Source organism: Lissotriton helveticus, chromosome 4_1 (genome assembly GCF_964261635.1).
Source record: "Lissotriton helveticus chromosome 4_1, aLisHel1.1, whole genome shotgun sequence".
NCBI lineage: Eukaryota > Metazoa > Chordata > Amphibia > Caudata > Salamandridae > Lissotriton > Lissotriton helveticus.
The window spans coordinates 940,154,377-940,177,166 of record NC_136063.1 but is presented as its reverse complement, the minus strand read 5'-3'; the positions used below and the strand labels follow the sequence as shown (position 1 = coordinate 940,177,166).

At 43.9% G+C, this 22,790-nt stretch overlaps 1 protein-coding gene across 4 annotated transcripts in view; it reads right to left on the bottom strand.

Annotated features, from left to right (window-relative positions):
* ZBTB14 (zinc finger and BTB domain containing 14) overlaps positions 1-22,790 on the bottom strand; it is a 94,062-nt gene that overhangs the window by 68,236 nt on the left and 3,036 nt on the right. The window lies entirely within an intron of this gene.

Sequence of the window (22,790 nt, the reverse complement as noted above, 5' to 3'; positions counted from 1 at the left end):
CCCTCCCAGTCTCCCACTCTCCCTCTGTGTCTCCCTCCCTGACTCCCACTCTCTGTTTCCCTCCCTCCCTCTGTGTCTCCCTCCCTCCCTCTGTGTCTCCCTCCCTGTCTCCCACTCTCTGTTTCCCTCCCTCCCTCTGTGTCTCCCTCTCTCCCTGTCTCACTCCCTCTCTCTGTCTTCCTCCATCCCTCTGTGTCTCCCTCCCTGTTTCCCTCCCTCCCTCTGTGTCTTCTACCCTCCCTTCCTGTGTCTCCCTCCCTCCGTGTCTCCCTCCCTCCCTCTGTGTCTCCCTCCCTGTCTCCCACTCTCTGTTTCCCTCCCTCCCTCTGTGTCTCCCTCCCTCTCTGTCCTCTCACCTGTGTGTGTGTGTGTCAGCCCTCAGTCCGGGCTGAGACAGCTTCCCCGGCCGCGCGCACACATCCCCAGCAAGTACTTCATGGGTCTTTAAAAGACCATTTACATGGTAATGGGGGTTTGTTGCATTTCACCTCTTAGGCCCCTGCAGCTCCCCTCTGACAATCACTGGAATCCCCCGGCCCCCACAGAGCAGAGTCTGAGTCCGCTGCTGCGGCTGTATTTGCGAACACTTTTTACTTTATTTATTCTTAAACACAGGTGTCTGCAATGTCCGCGGGCCGCCCAGGAAGGCTTGCCGGGCCGCCACCGGCCCGCGGGCTGTACTATGAGTACCCCTGGCGTAGGAGATGATGTTGGGGTTATGTTGTCGTGCGACGTGGGCGAGAGGAGCCATGTAGATATTGAAGAGCGTCGGGCTGAGGGAGGATCCCTGAGGGACGCCGCAGATGATCTTGGTGGTTTTTGAGCGAAAGGGTGGGAGGCGGACGCTCTGGGTTCTGCTGGACAGGAAGGATGGGGTCCAGGCCAGGGCCTTCTCTTGAATACTGGCGTCATGGAGACATGCTGATAGGGTGCGGTGGCAGACTGTGTCAAAGGCTGCTGATAGGTCCAGGAGGATGAGGGCGGCTGTTTCTCCTTAGTCCATCAGGATCCACTTGAAAGTCGTACGGAGGATGCGAAGGCAGTTGAAACTATTAGAAGCGACGGCGTTGATCTTGCGGTTCATGGAGAGGGAAGAGTCTAGGATGATTCTGAGGTTTCGAGCGTGGTCTGTAGGGGTGGGTGGGCTCCCGAGGGCGGAGGGCCACCAGGTGTTGTCCCAGGCAGAGGTGCAGGGACCAAGGATGAGGACCTCGGTCTTCTCTGAGTTTATCTTCAGGCAGCTGTCTTTCATCTAGGCTGCTAAGTTCTTCTTACCTTCCTGGAAACAGAGTTTAGTGTCTTCGGGATTCTTCGCGAGCGAGAGGATAAGCTGGGTGTGGACGGCGTAGGATACAATAGATTGGAGTGGAGTAGATGGCAGTGACGTGGAGTAGGGTACATTTGGAGTGGATTGAGGTAGAGTGGAGAAGATTAGGGTTGAGTATAGTGAAGTGGGGTAGATGGGAGTAGAGAGGATAGGGGTAGACTGAGTGGGGTAAGTGATGTGGAGTGGAAAGGCATAGAATGGCGTAGCATGGCGTGTTGGGTCATGGAGAGGGTTGAGTGGAGTGGTATGGAGTCAAGAGGTGTGATGTGTCCTAGTGTCTTAGAGTGAAGGGGCGTGGAGTGGCATGTCGTAGAGTGTCATACAATGGAGGTTGCTTTGTGCAGTGGAAAAGAGTGTTGTACAGTGCAGTGTGAAGTCTGCATGGTGTGGTATCGAATTGCCATTACAGACAACAAATGTTCAATTCAGATGACTATTGTATTTGCACTGACATACAGTTTTACTGCGCACAAAAGATAGTGTGTGCAAATGGCATCAGCTAGTGTATTGATGTGTTTTGATCATATTCAAATATTTGTTTCAACCACACTCCAGAATTACAAAAAATGTGCTTCCCTCGTACTTTCCTAATTGTGCTATATTCTGAAACATCAGTGCAGTTAATTTTGATGTAAGCTAGAAAAACTGACATCCTGCAACATCTCTTCTCACATTGGTATTCAGCAGGATTGGCACATAAATTATTTCACTTTGAAGTCAGAGAAAGAAAAGTAAACACCAAACTCGCTCAGAAGAGAGTGCCTGCTGACATTTGGTGTGAATTCAAAGACCTCTGTCTTTGAATGCACAGCAAATGTGACAAGATAAGGACAAAATGTAAAGGTCTATTTACAGAAATTGAGTACGCAGAAGGATACAGTAAACAAGAAATGCTCACGGGAGGGATGAACTCAAGCTAAACAGTATAAAGCAAATAAAGTCAGCAAACAGAAACCACAAAGCTGACAGTAAGCAATGGGCAAAATGCATTCTCTGGGAAGCTTTCAGAATGCCCACAAGAAGTCTGAAGCAAACCAGACAGCTGCAATGTCTGCTAGTTTTTGCCCGAACAAAAGGAGGTGAATCCTCCTAAACTCTGGTTGTTTAGTTGAAGCACCCATCGACTCCTACATGAAGTTGTTGCATGCTGCAATACAATGGCTTCTCCACTCTGATGTGTCAGGCACTCTAAGAGTTAGACATCAAATAGTTCCTTCTGCAGTACAGTGTGCAGGTCTGTGTAGCTATTTTCCTCACAGCTAAAGAATATCAGGGGTCGCAACTGGAAACAAAGGACAAAAGCCACCACTGATCACTTGCTCTACTCCATCTTCCCAACAACACAAACACTTGCCTGTAAGTGAATCTGACCGTATGTGCACAAATCCCTCCATTAAATCTGGTCCTCAGCTGGATCCATTTCCAGTGAGTCTGCTTAACCAATCAGGCTCTGTTATATCATCTCCTCCCTTTGAGAGAAATTTATCTGAGCAAGTGGTCGTTCTTAAAACCTTTAGGTAAGCAGATATATCTCTTCTGATAACAATCTACACCCAGCTAATCCAGTGAACGACCATCCAATCTTTTTTTCTTATCATCTGCTGGAAAAACAACTGCGCAAAACTACGATGCATGTTTATAGGGAAACGTGACAGCCAAACACCTGAAAATTCTATAGAAGTTTGCGCCTGGCTCCAACACATAGGCCAGTGAACGTGATGGGAGCTTTACGTGTGGGCAACAATTACAACAGGGTCAATCCACTGATTTTTAAAGATCAATTTGCAAAATCTGACACTCTTAATCTTGACCTCTGACACACTCCACGAGGTTGAGCTTAAGAGACCCAGCTAATTAGGGCAGTTTCTGTCAGGTCGCATGACAATAGTTTTCCTGCTATAATTTAACTTCAAGGCTTTTCACTCCTCCTATGGATTCCCATTGGGCCCAATCATAATGCCTAGCTATTTAAAAATAATTTTGGCCCATCAGCTGCCCTTAACCAGTCACGTGTCCTCTAATTTACAGCATTTTTGACTGCAAGAGCAACAACTCTATAGCCTACATCAGTGCATAATATGTGTCAAAGAGTGGAGGGGAAGGGGTTGGATCAAACTTCATTCCAACACAACATTGAGCCTCATTGTTGGAAGGAACAAGGACCTCTATAACCCCTTACACTGGTCGCAAATGGTCCCTGTTCCAAACAGTATGGACAATAACTTTGGTATCAAAATGTACTTTTCTCCCCAGCTTCCAAAACACTCTTCTACAATAGTCTCTGCCTGTACTATTCAAGTCGTAACTAACCTCTCAAGTACACAGTTCTGAGGTTTCAAAATTAATTAGATGAAGGATAGATTAGACCATCACCCTTGTGGTAAGTAGAGAAAAAGCATGTGTAAACCTACGCCAAATTCTCAGCAAGACAGGTGGTGAATGCTACTAGATTTAGGCACGCCACCCGAATTTGGCTGTACTGACTCCTAATCTTTCTAATATCTTCTTTACTGTCTTGCGCACGGTGTACAGAACTCTAGTTGGAAATCCCTCAGATTTGCACATGCAGATCACCTAGTATGATCAACATTTTTCTCTTCATAAAGGCAAACCTCGGGGATGCTCTTCTTCAGTAAAGTGCTTTCTTTCAGTAAACAATTAAAAATCCGCATTTTTAATTTTAATGTCGGCACTTATGAATCTTTTTTTAAAACTGCGTCTGTGGTTTGAGCACTATAAAAAATGCTTAAGATAGCATAACTAACCACATGCTTCATCAAACTGCCACAAACCACACTTGAGTGACCTCTCCATAGCTAGTTTTCTTTTCAATGTAATACTTTTTTACCTACATTTTTACGCGGCTTACAAACACGAAAATGCCATACTAAGAAGAAAAAAAACAGGAACGGATCTGCTGCAACTTGAGATCTCCTCTCATGTGACTTGGAAGATGTGATACGTTTGCTTACTGAATAGTTGGGCAGATTTGTACAGAATTGATAATTATAGCCCCATGTGAAAGAGCATCAGATTGCAAAGGCTGGATAGATATGGTGTATGAGAAGAAAATCAGGAAACTCTTGATTGGAAAGAGGAAAAAAAGTCTAGCGGAAGACATAGAAAGTTAAGTGAGCAGAGAAGAAAATGGTAGAGGAGGATATGCGTAGGGAAAGTTGGACAGCAGTAGTTAGGGAGTATGGTAAGGGAGAGAGCAAGAGAAGGAAAGGGCGACTTGAGACAGTTAATGGGGGATGGCCTACAGAAGGAAGACAAAGGAGTGAAGAGAGAAGAATGACAGCATAGAGATAAATAAGTTGAACTTTGCAATGGAGAGACACCACTACTAATAATTTTATGGCTTTAATTTATTTCATAAGTGTCTAGCTACTACCAGAATCAAAAACCTAACAGGAAACACAGCTGCCATATAGTCACATAATCTAGGGAAGCAGAATACCTTCTTGTGCACAAAGGACCTGAGCATGTCAAGCAGCTAATCATGATCACGGAGTAGGCTCCTTAACAACACATTTTTTTTTTTTGTGTTGAAATTTTTTATTGGAAATTTTCAGATAAAAGTACAGATACAAAAGTTAAAGCAGGATAATATCTTTGACAAGTAAAATATTCAAATGAGGAAAGGTATTACACGAAGTATGATAAATATAAGGACATAAAAATATAGTATATTTCATAATCTTAAATACAATAATAATGAGAAAATAGTAAAATAAGTACATTATAGAAGAAGAATAAAGAAAAGGAAACAGGAGGAAAAGGAAGAAAATGAATAAAAGGAAAAGGAAGAGAAAAAGAAAAGGAAAAGAATAAGCAAGAATCCCAGAGCAACATGAGTAAGCACAAGAGGTAAAGGAGAAAAAATGTAAAACTGAGCAGTACGAAAATAGAGAACCTAAAAGAAGAGAATTAAGAAGGTGGAACAGTCAAAGGAGAAGGAGGAGTGGAAACAGAGTCACTATGCACAGTGGCTTCCAAAAAAGGAGACCACACCTGGAGAAAAATGGAAGTTTGATCCTGCAAATTATAAATTGTACGTTCATGTAGAGCTGTTTGCATCATTGCCACCAACCACTCTTCCTGCGAAGGAGGCAGAGGCGATTTCCAGTGCCGCAGTATACAAATTTTTGCCGTGGCCAAAGCTGTGTGGAGAAGACGAGTTTGCGGCCTAGAAAACTTCGGAAGGCTACGAAAATCATGCAAAATAATATTCAGAGGAGTAAGGGGCAGAGGGAGTGACATGGTATTGCCCAATGTCTCCCGTACAAAACGCCAAAAAGGTGTCGTATGAGGACATTCACAAACAATATGCGTAATATCACAACCAGAAGCTGAACACCTCCAACACAAAGTATGTGATAACAATTTAGCATGATGCAATTTGACTGGAGACCAATGCCATTCATGTATAATTTTGAAAATGCAAAATTTAAGACGGGCTTCACGGACTCCATTATGCAACCCTTCCAAGATTTGGTCCCATTGAATATTGGAATATGCAACCGATAGGCGAGATTGCCATTTTAACTGGAGAGCTTGCGAGAGAGGCTGTGAAAATAAAGGATGCAAAAAAGTTTTATAAAGACCAGAAGTCACACCTTTAAGATTCCCCCAAGACTGTAGGTAAGACAAAATAGGAGATATAGATATTAAGTCAGGCGGAGAATCTAAATGTTTTGTGAGAACTTGTTGAAGCTGAGTGTATTTGCAGGATTGTGTGGATGGCAGATGAAATTCCTCACAGAGTTGAGAAAAAGATTTAAAAGAGTTTTTATGAAATAATTGATCTATAGTCTGAATACCAGCGTCCTACCATACAGACCAGGACAGAATGCGACCCCCAATACGAACGGCAGAGTTAGTCCATAAAGGGGCTTTAAAATGGATACGTGAATTAGATTTAAGTATACGATGACTTCTCTGCCAGGATTTGTGCATTGCAGATAAGATAGGGTTTTTAGGATCAGAAGAACTGACCCCTTTACCATATAAAAGGGACAAATCAAGACCAGAAGTTAATAAGTGACGTTCAAGGGGGACCCATTGAGGCATGTCTTTAGATTTGGGTAGAAAAAAAACAAGTTGTGAAAGATGAAGAGCGAGCGAGTAATGCTCGATAGAAGGAAGACCCAAACCCCCTTGTAACTTGAGATTTTAGTTTTGCAAAGGAAAGACGCGGTTTAGCAGTACCCCAGACAAAAAGTTTAATTTTGGAGTCAATGGATCTCAGAGTTGTCAAGGGGATGTGAAGAGGAAGCATACCCAAGACATAAAGAAATCGAAGAAGAGTAACCATCTTGACCGCCTGAACCCGCCCCCATAAGGATAAACCCAAAGCCTTCCATTTATCAAAGTCTCTTTGCATTTGTATGATTAAAGGAGTCAAATTGTCCGTGACCATATTATCCAACCCTCTATTAATTAAGATTCCTAAATATTTAAGTCGGGATGGTTGCCATTGGAAAGGGAAATCAGAAATCACATCTTTCGTTGTACCAATGGTCATGGGTAATGCTTCACTCTTATCCCAATTTATCTTGTAGCCAGAAAAAGAAGAGAAATCATTGATGATGCGGAGGAGAGCAGGAAGGGAGCGGGGAAGATCAGTGAGTGTAAGGAGAATATCATCTGCATATAAATAAATTTTAGAGTGACCAATTGGAAGGGGGACACCTACCACATTAGTAGATTGACGTATCGCAGCAGCTAAAGGCTCCATTGCGAGAAGAAAGAGAAGAGGGGAGAGTGGACATCCCTGACGAGTACCTCGTCTAATTGGAAATGGGGTAGAAAGAAAACCGCCGCAATTGACCTGAGCCGATGGATCATCATAAAGCAGGCGCACTTTATCTATAAACTGGTCGCCTAGACCCAAACCTTTGCATGATAGAACAAGCATTTGCAATGCAATGGTCTCGGCATCATTAAAGGTAGAGCTATTGGCATTGCTCATGACATTTCTTTTTTTTTCTTTAAATCATAAATAAATGGCATTGTCATTTACATTGCCAATACACAGCACTCTGCACTCAACAGCACACACCACTCTGCACCTGCACTCACTACTCTGCACGCACTACTCTGCACGCACTACTCTGCACGCACTACTCTGCACGCACTACTCTGCACGCACTACTCTGCACGCACTACTCTGCACGCACTACTCTGCATTCTGCACACTCACTCTGCACGCACTACTCTGCATTCTGCACGCACTACTCTGCATTCTGCACTCACTACTCTGCATTCTGCACTCACTACTCTGCATTCTGCACTCACTACTCTGCATTCTGCACGCACTACTCTGCATTCTGCACTCACTACTCTGCATTCTGCACTCACTACTCTGCATTCTGCACTCACTACTCTGCACTCACTACTCTGCACTCACTACTCTGCACTCACTACTCTGCACTCACTACTCTGCACTCACTACTCTGCACTCACTACTCTGCACTCACTACTCACTACTCTGCACTCACTACTCACTACTCTGCACTCACTACTCACTACTCTGCACTCACTACTCACTACTCTGCACTCACTACTCTGCACTCACCACTCTGCACTCACCACTCTGCACTCACCACTCTGCACTCACCACTCTGCACTCACCACTCTGCACTCACCACTCTGCACTCACCACTCTGCACTCACCACTCTGCACTCTCACCACTCTGCACTCTCACCACTCTGCACTCTCACCACTCTGCACTCTCACCACTCTGCACTCTCACCACTCTGCACTCTCACCACTCTGCACTCTCACCACTCTGCACTCTCACCACTCTGCACTCACCACTCTGCACTCACCACTCTGCACTCACCACTCTGCACTCACTACTCTGCACTCACTACTCACTACTCTGCACTCACTACTCACTACTCTGCACTCACTACTCACTACTCTGCACTCACTACTCACTACTCTGCACTCACTACTCACTACTCTGCATTCTGCACACTCACTCTGCACTCACTACTCTGCACTCACTACTCTGCACTCACTACTCTGCACTCACTACTCTGCACTCACTACTCTGCACTCACTACTCTGCACTCACTACTCTGCACTCACTACTCACTACTCTGCACTCACTACTCACTACTCTGCACTCACCACTCTGCACTCACTACTCTGCACTCACCACTCTGCACTCACCACTCTGCACTCACCACTCTGCACTCACCACTCTGCACTCACCACTCTGCACTCACCACTCTGCACTCACCACTCTGCACTCTCACCACTCTGCACTCTCACCACTCTGCACTCTCACCACTCTGCACTCTCACCACTCTGCACTCTCACCACTCTGCACTCTCACCACTCTGCACTCTCACCACTCTGCACTCTCACCACTCTGCACTCTCACCACTCTGCACTCTCACCACTCTGCACTCTCACCACTCTGCACTCTCACCACTCTGCACTCACCACTCTGCACTCACCACTCTGCACTCACCACTCTGCACTCACCACTCTGCACTCACTACTCTGCACTCACTACTCACTACTCTGCACTCACTACTCACTACTCTGCACTCACTACTCACTACTCTGCACTCACTACTCACTACTCTGCACTCACTACTCACTACTCACTACTCTGCATTCTGCACACTCACTCTGCACTCACTACTCTGCACTCACTACTCTGCACTCACTACTCTGCACTCACTACTCTGCACTCTGCACTCACTACTCTGCACTCTGCACTCACTACTCTGCACTCACTACTCACTACTCTGCACTCACTACTCACTACTCTGCACTCACTACTCACTACTCTGCATTCTGCACACTCACTCTGCACTCACTACTCTGCACTCACTACTCTGCACTCACTACTCTGCACTCACTACTCTGCACTCACTACTCTGCACTCACTACTCACTACTCTGCACTCACTACTCTGCACTCACTACTCACTACTCTGCACTCACTACTCTGCACTCACTACTCTGCACTCACTACTCTGCACTCACTACTCTGCACGCACTACTCTGCATCTAGCCGAGACCTAAAAACTCCACACATATTGCTTAACAAGATCCCTGCACTCCAGGCTTAACCCATTATTGATGGTACCTCCACTCAGTAAGGCTCCAACTCGGGGGAACTCCTTTCTGTCTAAGAAGCTAAAGTGTGGAATTCAATTCACTGCTCGAATAAGAAGATTGACAACCACCCCCAATTTCGAAAAGCACTTCGGACTTGCTTCTCCCCACCTCTGAGCTACTGACCCGATACTCAAACAAACGGCAAGCGTAAATGCATGGCTGCATCTCCTCTCACACACACCGCAACCTTCCACATGTATGCGCCATGAGATAAGCCGAACCCTATTTGGAGCATGATTTCGAAACTCATGCACCTCAACCAATCTCTCCTACATAGGACTGTACCTAGGGTAGAACCAGATGTAAATGTATGTATAGGCATTTATATAGCGCACTACTTACCCGTAGGGTCCCAAGGCGCTTCGACCGCTGCGAAACCCTTCCTGGCTTCCCTGAGAGATGGTCCCTTATTGGGTATCTCCAGGGTGAGACCAGGCATCCCCGGCGGTCTGGCGGGGCCGTTAGTGAAGATGAGGCAAGCTAATGCCCAGAGTTGCCGAGTGTGATCGCTGATCAGAGTGGGCACCGAGGCGAGAGAATTATCGAGTCCGCTGACCCTGGTCCAGAAACCTGCCACGCCGGGAATCGAACCCTGGTCCCGGGCCGTCCGAGCAGTGTACTTTGATATTCAATACACTGACTGACTCCGCTAGCCCCTCATATGTCAGGAGCCTGGTCCATAACTTTACCGATCTCACTGCACTAAATCCTTACTTAATGACGTTATTCATCCTCCAGTCCAGGCGATGAGCATTGTTCTGTAAATGAGCAGGTTCTCTGTTACATCTCAGATGTCCAATTTACATAATTCTAAAATCAGTCAGCCACCTCCTGTCAGCAGCAACAAGTACAACCACCACACACAGCGCTTCTGCACATTCTAAAGCATTTGGCGACCTTCAAATAGTGTATTTAAAGAAAATGATAAGTTCCTCTTTGGAGACTCACGGAGCTGCAGATAAAATTATTTGAGAATCCTGTTGCTGGCAATGCACCGTAAAACCCCAGTTCGCAACTATGTGTCAGGAAAAAAAACTTGAGAGACCTTACCTAATAAATATTTCACCACCAACCACAAACAAATGCAATGCAAAGCCTAGTTTTACACAGTTGCACTGGTTCAAAGTGATATGAAATGCCAGCACCTTTCGTAAACATCCTCTCTCTGGGAGAATAAACCCCAAACCACCTCCATAAATTGTCTTTAACATCTATGCATTGTTAACCGCGGCTACTTGCCGGCCCAGGCTATTGCGCTTGAATGGTCCATTAGCCACTAATATACTCAGCACAATGCCTACCTGCCTACGCACCTGTGCCTGGGGCACTGGGCAGGCGGGGGCACTGTACCCGGAAAAAGAACCCCCACCCCTATCAACTGCTACAGGACTTTTGGGGAGAGGGGAGCCGGACAGAAGGACAGCGACGCGCACCGTACCTGGGGTATGGCCGGCGGTGGTCTCAGGAGGCAGCCGCTAGCCGCTTCGAAATCCTCCGCGGTCCCCCTCACCCAAAGTCGCCCTTCAAATGTAAGGAGGCGGAGGACCCGTGCAGGACAGCACCTACTTCCGGTTTGGCCGGCAATCCTTCCGGGTCGCCGCAGCGGCCCGCCCTGCACGGGGAAGGGAGGCAGCTTTCGAGGAGGACAGCACCTGGCCGCGAGCGCGTTCTCGTGCGCGTGGCCTTAACAAATCGGCGCGCGCGGCCAGTGCTGTCCTCCTGGGAAGCTGAGCCGTTAACAATAAGGTCTCTGGCGAGAGCGAGCTTCGCTCGCTTCTAGCCGAGACCTAAAAAAGGTATTCCCACTCAATGCGATCAAACGCTTTTTCAGCATCCAGAGAGAGAAGTAATGCATCATCAGTGAGATGTTTAGCTGACCATAAAGTGTGAGATAAGGTGCGTAAATGGTTGCGAGATGACCTACCTGGGACAAAACCTACCTGCGAGTTGTGGATTAAAGAAGGTAAAACTTTACGAAGACGTGATGCAAGGATGCTAGCAAGTATCTTAACATCTGAATTTAAAAGAGATATGGGCCTATAACTACTGCATAACAAAGGATCCTTGCCAGGTTTTGGCAAGACAGCTATAACGGCCTTGTTGGACAGAGGACCAAGAGAAGACTCCTCCACCGCCTCACCAAATGCAGCATGTAAAGTGTCAATCATATCCTGACCGGTCCATTTAAAAAATTCAGGAGGAAAACCATCATCCCCCGGAGCTTTATGATATGGCAAGGCAGCTATCGCTGAAGAAATTTCATCCTTCGTAATAACACCATCCAGTAGGGTTCTACCCTCATCCGAGAGTTTAGGAATATGAACTGCATCTAAAAATGTGTTCATCGCAAGTGTATCTGTATGAGTGCTTGGAGAATAAAGAGATCTATAAAATGAAGCGAATTCCTCAACAATTTCCCGTGGTCGAGTAAGTACGTCACCACCACTTGATTTGATAGCTGGAATTGCCATAGCGGCCTCCCTCTGTCTCAATTGCGCAGCCAATAACCGACAAGCCTTTTCCCCCTGCTCGTAATGCCGTCCTTTCATCTTTTGCAAAGCGTATTCGGCTTTAGAAGTAAAGAGACTATTAAGAGACATTCTCGCTTTCTCCAGTGATTTACGAGCCTGAAGAGTTGGTTTTGAGATATACGATTGAGAGAGTCGGCGAATGTCGTCCTCCAAAGCAGTCTGTTTGACTGCATTTTCCTTATTGCGTAAGGCAGCGTCCCGCATGAGTTTACCCCTAATTGTTGCCTTGGCCGCAGCCCAAACTATTCTCTTAGAAGAGACTGATGTATCATTGAGAGTAAGGTAATCCTGGAGATGTGATTGCAAAAGAAGTTTACCTGCTGGAGCTCTATACCTGGCTATATTCAAGCGCCATGGTTTACGTCCTGGTTTGGAGAGACCCAAATCAAGAGATAAAAAAACAGGGGAATGGTCGGATATGGCTGCTTCCAAGATCTGGGACTGTGTAACCAATTGGACTGCCTGTTGCGAAAGAAGGAAATAATCAAGACGCGAAAATGTACCATGTGTAGATGAGAAGAACGTATATTCTTTGTCCTGAGGATGACTCAGTCTCCAATGATCAACTAGACCAGTATCAGCAAGAATGTCCCTAAGAATGGCTCTATCTGGAGCGTTAACGGTGTCAAAGCAACCTGTTCTATCCAAAGTAGGATCTGGTGCCAAATTCCAGTCCCCTCCAATGAGAAACTGGGAGGCATCGATTTCCGTGAAAAGGCGGTTCAGACGGAGAAAAAACTGTTTTTTGGAGCCTAAAGGGGCATAAATAGAACCAAGGCAAATGAAAGAGTTCCCAATTTTCAACTTGACAAACACATATCGACCTTCCGGGTCAGACCATGTTTTGAGAATTGTGAAGGGGAGTGACTTACGAAAAAGTATAGCAACCCCACACTTGCGAACAGGATTAGGGTTGGTAGGATCAAGCTTGGAGACGCTACTGTGAATCACTTTACCAACCCAGTCTCTGCTGAGTTTACTAGATTCAATATCATCTAAGTGCGTTTTCTGCAATAAAGCAACGTCCACATGTTTAGAGCGCAGGTATGTGAGTACCTTTTTACGCTTGATATAATGAGTGAGGCCATGAACATTCCAGGAAATCACTGACAGCTAATTAGGAAAGGACATGATAGGAGAATTCAAGAGGTAAAGAGAAAGAAAGGAAGGCAATTGGACAGAAAATAGAGAAGAAAAATGTTGCTCTGGGAAGCAAGATACAAAATGTGTCGAAGAAGAGGAAAACTAATAAAATGGAGAAAAAGAAAAGAAGAAAGGAAGAGAGAAGGAAAAGGAAATACAGAAGTAATTTAGAAAAACAAAGTGAATATCTAAAAGAGACAAAACAGGTAGAAACTAAAGTAAAACAAATACGAAGATAGAAAAAGAGAAGAGAACCTAAACTGTTATCTACGGGTCTGGGCGCACTAAAAGCAGCGCCAAGGGGTAACCGGACCCCGTCCGAGGAAAGAAGAGTGGGAATCTAAAGAACAAAGGATAATATGGAATATACGAGACACAATAGAGCAGGGTAACATAATCAAAAGTCGTGGAAAAACATGAGATACTATCATAAAGCACAGTCAATGAATAAAGAGAATGATTAAATGCGTGGTACAATTACCATACAGTAAATAATAGCTTGATAAGGAAAGAAAAATAAAGACTAAAGGAGAAGAAGTAAATGAAGGAACCCCCATAGCATACACTAAAAGAAACAGATAAGATAATAAAGAAGCATGTGAAATAATACATAGAAAGGAACAGAATCGATAATGTCAAGTAGAGAGAAAGAGAAAGAAATAAGAAACAAAAGAAGAAAAGCCCCATAGGAAAACATGAGAATATGAATAGAGAAAGCATATATATAAATGAGTGGAATAATAAAATAAAATTACATTATGTCAAAAACAAAGTATCATGTGAAGTAAATGAACAGTGTGATTTCTAAACCACAGTAACAACAACATGAAGAAGGGAATGAATAAGAAGCAAGTCCCGCATGTAATAGGTAATAGATATGCAGCATATAATAAACGAGACCTAAAATGCGTAAATACTCCTAAAAAGCCTATGATAAAACGCAAAATTTGTTGAGAACTCACAGGATAACAATAAGACATAGAGCACCAAATAAAGCAGTGCCACAATATGCATATTTTATAATACTAGAGACCAATAGGCAGTTAAGTGAACAGGTAAAGCTTCAGATAATAGGAACTATCCTAAACCATAAAATAGCAAAAATACCATGAAGCCGAAAAATCAGTCAGCGTCTGAAGGCTGCTTAAGAGGAGACCTGGACTTGTTCCTTTGTGGCATATTAGTTAGGGAGGAAACTGAATGCAGTGCCGAGGCCTTATCATCCTGAGAACGAGGCAGACGGGTAATATCCCTGCCCCGTTGTCGAGGGTCACTAGAGGAACTCAAAGAGGACGCTGTGAGACCTGCAGATGACACCTTGGACTGAGAGGTCTGAGCACATGAGGAAGATTGAGTGTCCATATCGACCGTCGTGATAGTATCCAAAAATTGCTGAAGAAGAGCAGGATCGTAAAAATCCTTGGGAGTCTCCATTCCTGGTTATTCGAAAGCGTGCGGGTTCGAATAATCCATACTTGATGTCCAGTCTGCGCAGCTGAGGCCGTAGAGAAAGGAACGCCTTCCGCCTTTCATTTGTCTCTTTGGAGAAGTCCGCCGCCATGTGAATAGTATGGCCTTGAAATAAGAAGGAGCCACGGGAACGAGCCATTGACAAGATCTGTCGAGTATGCTCATGTCGAAGGAAGCAAGCAATAATTGGTCGAGGTCGAGCAGAGGCACCAGAACGTGGAGGCCCTAGTCTATGAGCACGTTGTATTTCGAGAGGAAGAGTAAAAGAAATACCAGTCAACATGGGAAGAGTCTCACATAGAAAAAGCTTCATGTCTTGCTTTTCAACATTTTCCGGAAATCCAAAAAATCGAATATTGTCTCTACGACTATGATCTTCCAAATCAATAATTTTACTATGTAAAAATAATAAATCTTGATCTGAGCCATGGACAATATCCAGTCGAGTTTCCATATCCGATATCTTAGAGTCAATAGCATCAATTTGTGTATGGAAGGTAGTAAGTTCAGCACGAATAGACTTAGTCTCAGTAGCCAAGGATGTCATTGTGATGTCCAGCCCCTCCAGTCTGCGGTTGACACCAGAAAGCTCGAGCAGGATACGTTGCATAGTATCGGACAAAGATTTGTCACTCTGAGAGGATGTATCTGTCGATGAGGGGGACGATGCGGAGCCATTTCCTTTCACCAGTGAATTGGAACTTTGTTTCAGTACTTCAGTAAAAAGTGGCGGTTTGGGGCCACGACCCCCATTTCTGTTAGTGGACATTGCAGCGCACCGTTGTAGAGGTGGTCTACAAAACCGGATTGATAAGATATTGGAGTGTGAAGCAATGATGAAAGCAAGAGTATGACAGATAATCAAAGGTAGAGAAGTATATGCAATAAAGCAGTGACCATCATATGCAACATAACATCAATGCAACAAGTTAAAGAATCATTAGCACACTTCTACAAAATAGTAAGCAGTACAATATGAAACAGGTTCAAGATAAGAGCAATATATAACTCTTAAGGCGGCAGAATAACAGTACCAAAGCCAGGTGGTGAAAGTCAAGGAGGTAGATGAAACAGTACGTCTGCAAGTAAATCTGCCCGTACCGTTAATATTGACTTTTCAAGGGACATTCATATCCTGTTTCTGCATGTAATGGCAATTATTATGAAATAATTAGTTATGCAACTTTAGCCCTGCAAATATTGCTATTTCAACTGAGCACTGGCACACATTTGACTAGAAAAAGCGCACTTCATGGGAATGACGGGTGCGCCAATCCTACAGATGACCTTTCATGAATAAAGTATTAGGCATATAGGAAAGCAATACATGTGAAAACATAATCCACTCATAGCTACATTAAACAAAACCAGCATGAGCACATAACATAGATGCAGAAAGTGGTACTTGTGGCTGAAATTCCAACACTGGTAGGCATAACTGGCAGAAAAGTCATGTAGATGAATGAGATGGATAATATAATAGTGTCAATTGGCTCTGCCCCTAATGTCACATAAAAGGGGGGGAAACGGAGCAGTGCTTATAACCCTACAGTTTAATCATTAAGCACTGTTAAGGCAGCAATAATGTGCGTGAAGAAATTCCCTCGAAGAATATTACCAGGAATACTGAGGAAGACCTTTTCCCAAATGATCCTGGAGAGGGCAGCGTACACCACAAATGCAGCACTATGGCAGGCAAAATGTATTTTCAGGCGATAGAAAGCACACTCCTACCGTCGAAGGAGGCGCGGCTCAAAGTCCAAAGAGGCGCGGCCTAGATACCAGAGAGGCGCGGCCCTGTAGTAGCAAGGGCGCCGCCTACGCTGTGGAGAGGCGCGGCTTCAAAAGCGCACGAGTGTCGAGGCGGGCGTCTGAAGAGCCAGCTTGTCATACCGTCATGCCGGGAGAAGGAGCCACCAGCCGCCAGGAGAGACCATCGCTGCGACCCCCATGATGTCAGGAAACCTCCAGGCACAAAAGGGAATCCCCACTCGAGCTGGTAAGCCTCAGGAGCTTGTCAGGGGTCCGTCCCTCGGCGGAGCCCCTCTAGCAGGCGGCCATCTTCCTGCGTGGCCAGACCACGCCCCTCCTTAACAACACATTTGAACTGAAAGTATGGACAAATGCATTTCCCATTGCTGAAAGTTTGCCACACAAAATCCTGAAATTTAGACTTTGTGAGGAGGCCTACAATTTTCTTTACCCTCTGCTTGCCAAAAACTCAAAAGGCAGACTTTTCTTTAATTGGTTAACCCTTCTAGGGCAACCAGCAACTCCTTACAAGTAAAGTTAGTTTTACTTAATACCCTGGCTCTGTTTTCCCTGTGAATATTGAACCTATTATTTCTTTGTTTAATTATTTACTGTTGTATATGGATAGTGTCAACATTGCCTTGGAGCGTTAGATCAGCTTATAATTGAAAAACAGAGTTACATGAGTAACAGCCACAACGAAGAAACATGATTGCAAACCTGTGAAGAGTAGAAGGGCAAGTATGTAGCGTTTTTGTATGTGTTACCTCTGAGGTGTGGGATTTTACACTTCCACAAAAAGACTAAGCAAGAAGTCGCTCTTACAGGACGATGGCTCTAACAGAAGAATTTCAGATTAGCATAACGCCTGTGGTCTTGCAAACATTTTCAGTCTGTTGGACAGAAAAAGCAGGTATCTAGATGTAAGACTTTACGATAGTATATGCTGTTTTAAAAAGAAATCTGGTCTCCTTGGGAACCCACTTGATAAATGCAGGATAGTGTGGGGGGATATAATAACATTTTGGATTTTAGTGGCAAAATGAGCAGCAACATGTAACGCCGCCGTCTGAGCTCTGAGGTCAGCTATCCGAGGAGAGTAGTTTTTGGAGAGCTGGCACAATAAGTCTCGCTATAAAGAGAAAGGTACTATGTACTATGGTCTTGAGAGCTTCTTCTGGGATAAACTCTAAGGTCCACACAACGGTCAAAAGTGGAAACAAACGCTCTTGGTCATACCATTAATGTAAGATTCTTCCTTTTATCCACAGTAACAGCCAGCAATTTAAAGATATTGATGCTCACCGGATAACATTCAAGAATATTATTGCAAGCAATCCAAAAGAGAACAAATACTTTGGAATATGAAGGACAAGTTAAGAGATTTTTTTTTGTTTACAAGATTGAGCTTCAAGTGCTGAAAGGTTATCCAATCAATATGGGAAAAGTGTAACGTTTGGTGAAGAGATCTTGAGATAAAATTGTGTATTATTATATCAGTATCTTGGTGGCACAAGAACTGTAATTCCGTAACAATAACTCCAATCGATTAGAAATTGAGACTAGGGAGCGCAGAAGCTTATGTTGAGCCTTTCGGTACTTACTTTAGCAAGTTAATAGAATTGGAAAAGCAGTTGTCAATTCTGATCTGCTAAGATCAATTGATCTAATATGATATTAACCAGTTACAAACAACTCCATTAAAGACAATGCTATTAATATGGGTGAAATGACAGGCAAAACAAAGCAAGCATAACAGAATTTCCACGAAACGAACAAGATTCTTTCAATCACCCAGACAGGGTTTAGGCCCGGAACCAACACGTCATGCAATCTGCTTGCATTAAACCTCCTTGTCGACAGAGCTAAGGCAAAGTCAACAAAACTGTAAACCTGTTTCGTCGACCTAAAAGCGGCTTTTGACACAGTCCCAAGGGAGATCTTATGGCAAAAGATGGCCAATTGGGGGATACAATCGAAGCTGCTAATGGCCATCATAAACCTATACACATCAACCTGGGTCAAAATAAAAATAGGCAATGGTGACAGAACAACAGCAAAAATCCCCACCCATGTGGGCCTCAAGCAGGGATGCGTACTCGCCCCCACTCTTTTTAACATCTTCACTGCGGACCTTGATAAGTATATCTCCGAGACACAAACCGACCCTCCAAAGTTAGCGCAATATAAAATAAGGAGTATACAGTATGCAGATGACATCGTACTTTGCAGCCAGACCCCAGTGGGTCTACAACGTTCCATCACAAGGCTGCACGAATATATCGGCGCGCATGGATTGTCATTCAACTATAACAAAACGAAGATCGTCTACTTCGGATCTCGGTCAGAGCAGCGATCATTTAAATGGCACATAGCAGGCAACACCATACAGCAAACCCTCTCTTACAAGTACCTGGGAATAGTCGTTGATTCAAGGTGGACACTAAAAGAACATCAACAGCACAGAAAAGCCCAGTCTAATAAACTACGGTCCGCTCTAAACTTATTAAAAACAAAACTGAAATGTCCATCCAACTCACACCTACTGAAGGTGATTGCGCCAAAGTTTTTACCATCCCTTACGTATGGCTCTGATCTATATAGAGTCAAAGACGCAAACTTTCTGAACTTACAACAGTCGGAGCGGTTTAAAAACATCTTTCAGATCCCGAGGTTTGCATCTCAAGCGCAAGTACGGCTCGAATTTGGGTTACTAAATCAGCAACCAGTCAGACAAGCTGCCTTACTGAAAACGAGCTGGAAACTAACAGCAGCACAAGAGGACACGCTGATGGCTTTTTGCTGGTCTGAAATAAACCACCAAACAAATGCAAGAAAAGCTTGGAAATTAGCACTTGAAGAAGCACTGACAAATCTCAACATGCAAGAGGCATGGAACACCAACCACACATTTGCGCCATTTAAAAAAAGTAGCCAACAGTGCAGCAAAACTAAAATCCTGGACGATAGATAAACCCGCCCTAGCAAAGAAAAAACATGGCTGGATGGTGCTCGGTTCGTATGAGAGATGTGCTCCGCAACCTTATTTAGTCACCCACATAACTGCAGCCGTCCAACAAACGCTTCTAAGAGTCCGGATGGGAACCTACATTTCAAAAGATTAAACCCCTGCATGGAAGCAAACATGGCCGACATCACTCTGTAGACTCTGTGGCCAACCAGATGAAACATTGACTCATATATTGTGCATTTGTCCATCTTTGGCCAACTTGAGACGTCATTACTTATTGTACATATTTAGTTTACTCCAAATCCAGATTCTTACAAAAGGTGAGCCTTCTAATACTGAAAACCGAAAAAACAGTGACCAATGGCACAAAACAGAAGGCATGAACTACAATTAATGGCCAAGAACATAGACTAAGCAATAATGTTTTTATCTTTTTTCTTTCAAAGTATAAGGACCTTATAGAATGTAACCGCACTTTTATTCAATGTCAGTTTGAATTCATTTTTAATTCTTGTAATATTGTAAAGGTTTTGATTAACCATACACAATAAATGTATTTACCTTACTATCAAGAATACAGATCACTTCTACAACAACTTGTAGAAAACAGCAATATGTTTTTAAAGCCAAATGAAATGATACTACACGCTTTTGTCATAGATATGTTATTTAAATGAGAAGCTAAACAATTGTCAATAACATTTGTGAGCAAAGGAAGACCTGGGATTCATAAGATCCCCAGTATGAGCAAAGGGTTTCTTTCTTCAGCATGGGCAAGACTTGTTAAATCCTGCTGGGAAAACACCTTCCTCCAGTGATACTTTCACAAGGTTTATCCAATAGGTTAAAAAGTGATATAAGAAATTGGGTAATTGGTTGATGGAAGCCCCAGTCAGGCAACAACCACAATCCTTGTCAAGGTGAACTACAAAAAGTCACTAAATTAAATTGTGCTTAACCCTCTGGTAGCTTGGCACAAAGCAGCCAGGCTTAACTTCGAGTCAATGTTTAAAGTATTTATGCAGCACACAAACAGTAATAAAGTAATAACACACCACATTAATAATTCCACGCCAATTTAGAAAAATAGAACCCCACGCAGAGGGTAGGTGAATCGCCGTGATCCCACGACGGACATGACACCATCCTCCGGGGTGTCTTTTTGACTAACAACACCGGCTGAGGAGACACTCCAGCTACAGGGAGGTCCTCAAACAACACTACTGGAGAGTCTCGAGATAGTGTTCTTCCATAGTGGTAGTTAGCAATTAGCAGCACCACATAGTGTAGATAGTTTTTCACTTCTAAGGTCCTGATGAATTGCCACAGTATTTTTAACCACGAGCATAGAAACATGTTGACCAGAGAGATGAGCATAGCTTCAACTGCACCCTCACGTCAGGGGAGCTGCCACTCTTCACACATTTTAATAAGGTGGATAACCAACCTGAATAAAATTATCCTTTGGAATATCCAACCTTTTTTAACACACTCACTACACTTCACTGTATCTACACTTTCACGGGCCACACACCCCCACTTCATCGAACGGCAAAGGAACAAAAGATCTTCGACAAAGAGTCCCTTTGCAGGTGCCCGTTGGGTATTGCAGCGCCGACCCAACGAGGAGCAGGTCCAGATGATGAAGCATGAAACCTAGCTTGCTGGGTGTGTGAGGACCCTAGTTCCGCAAAAGCGGGATCCCCTGTGATTCCTAACTACACCTAGTATCACACCGTTACCACCATCGCCCTTTGATGGATGGTGTACCCCCTACTGCTCAGGCCCCACCAATAGAGGAACAGCACCCGCTTTTTGATATTATTGAACCAATAGGGCTCGGTTACTGGACCTCTTTAAACAGCCCTCTAGTCCCCCTTCTTTGAGGGACGGAGTGATATGTTTATGATCACAAAACCAGATTATCTTCTGTGGAAGTCATGTAGCTAGCATAAACAAATGACAAATGTGCCTCATAGTGGTCAAATCAATACGTCTGCAGAAGGTCTTCAATAGTGAGCAAGTGCCGTTTATAGATGACTTAAGCGACAGTAGAGCCTTTGGAGAGGGAATATCTGAAGCAATTTTTGCACAACCAAATTGACTAATAAGAAAGAGGTGAACAAACTGAAAGCAGTGTAGTTAAGAGTCATCTTGGTGAAGCTTAAAATTCCTACGAATATGTATGAATTAGAAACTATTCGCTGATTTGTGCAACGCTCCAAGCATTGCTCAATAAAAGTTACACTCTCACTATTAAAGTGGTAGATCAAATTTAATCTGATGGGGAGCACATTTAATGATTTCATCTCTAGGAGTAAACATCGGAGGCATTCATTTAAAAGAAGAACATAAGTCATTGGATGTGTTTGCACTGAATATACTTCTTATAGATAACTGCAACTCCTACAGCACATCTTCCCTCCGGTTTGTAGCTAATAGATTAATCGGGGAGAAGTAAGTTCATAATGTAATGTGAAGAGTTGTAGATTTGTCTCTGTCTGGACTAGGAGATCAAGACAGACAGGAAACACTAATCCAAGCATCAGAGCTGATGTAAATGTATAAAGTCATACAGTGAAGACTAGGCAGTTTTAGAGAAAGGCGTACTGTAGGGCCCAGCAGGATCTGAACATGGTTTTTGTGCTCTTGCTCCTTTGAAATTCTTCTGCTGGGCAAGAGGCTACATTAAGAGGCAATATGAATGAGTGAGGATGCATTGAGACATCAGAACAGAATTACAGGAAGGTGATTTAGAGTTGAGACAATCAATGGCATCACACATACTAAAGAAAGGTAAGATCCTGTACTTCATGGGTTTGGCTCAAAGTAGTTGATGTGAAATGTGTGTATTAAGATGCTAGTTGCAGCCCGGGGGTAAGTGATCATTCAAATGCGGAAAGGCATTAAGTTTAGACACTACAAAGGAAAATATATTTATCTACAGAAAAAAGTGATCCAAGGGGGGGAAGCATATGTGTCTTGCTGCTCTCTCAATACCATTAGGTTGATAACAGAAATCACCTTCAATATCGTTGGGCCATGGTACTCCCTAGACCTGCAACTACTTCTGATCCAGACCTTACAACCATTTAGAAACTTCTGGATACAATAGTAAGTGCTCTATAGAAACTAAAATTCACTTAGCTAAGCAAAGAAGCATACTGCCACACTTATCGGTGGATTTTCTTGTACTGTACAGAAAGATTTGTCGACACCGATGATCCATAAAGGAACACCGGTTTTGCTTCAACATAGGGTCCCCTACTACCTCCTAGAAGTTATCCCAATAGTGAACATACAAAATACAATTCCAGCAATGAAGGGTTCTAATAATGTGTTACTAACAGTACCTAGTGGCCACACTCGGGAGGGCTTCTCACACATCTAACATGGCTGGGTCGATAAGGATTGCCTCTTTATCACTCCACTTTCAACCCAAAAATAATAT